The 229-nt window shown below is 46.7% G+C and overlaps 1 protein-coding gene across 2 annotated transcripts in view; it reads left to right on the top strand.

Moving 5' to 3' along the window:
* The window catches only part of MECOM (MDS1 and EVI1 complex locus), a 197,662-nt gene that overhangs the window by 145,067 nt on the left and 52,366 nt on the right, over nucleotides 1-229 (top strand). The window lies entirely within an intron of this gene.

Here is a 229-nt window from a genome sequence, read left to right as displayed (position 1 = left end):
CCCCTCCCCTTTCCCCTCCCCGCCTCGAACAATAGCTATTATCTGAAATAACAGTTCAATGTCACAGATAACAGGCCGCTGAGACGAATTAATCATCATCTCTTGTCACCCGGCTTCTCGCCCTCCCCCTGCCCTCCTTCCCCGGCCCCCCGGGAAAGAAAAATCGACTTTTAGTCTGAGAAATATATTTGCACTTAAAAAAAAAAAAAAAAAAAAAAGTGGGTGGCAC

This window comes from Aptenodytes forsteri, unplaced genomic scaffold (genome assembly GCF_000699145.1).
Source record: "Aptenodytes forsteri isolate BGI_AS27 unplaced genomic scaffold, ASM69914v1 Scaffold179, whole genome shotgun sequence".
NCBI lineage: Eukaryota > Metazoa > Chordata > Aves > Sphenisciformes > Spheniscidae > Aptenodytes > Aptenodytes forsteri.
Note: the sequence above shows the minus strand (reverse complement) of the source record. Positions and strands in the feature narration are given on the sequence as shown.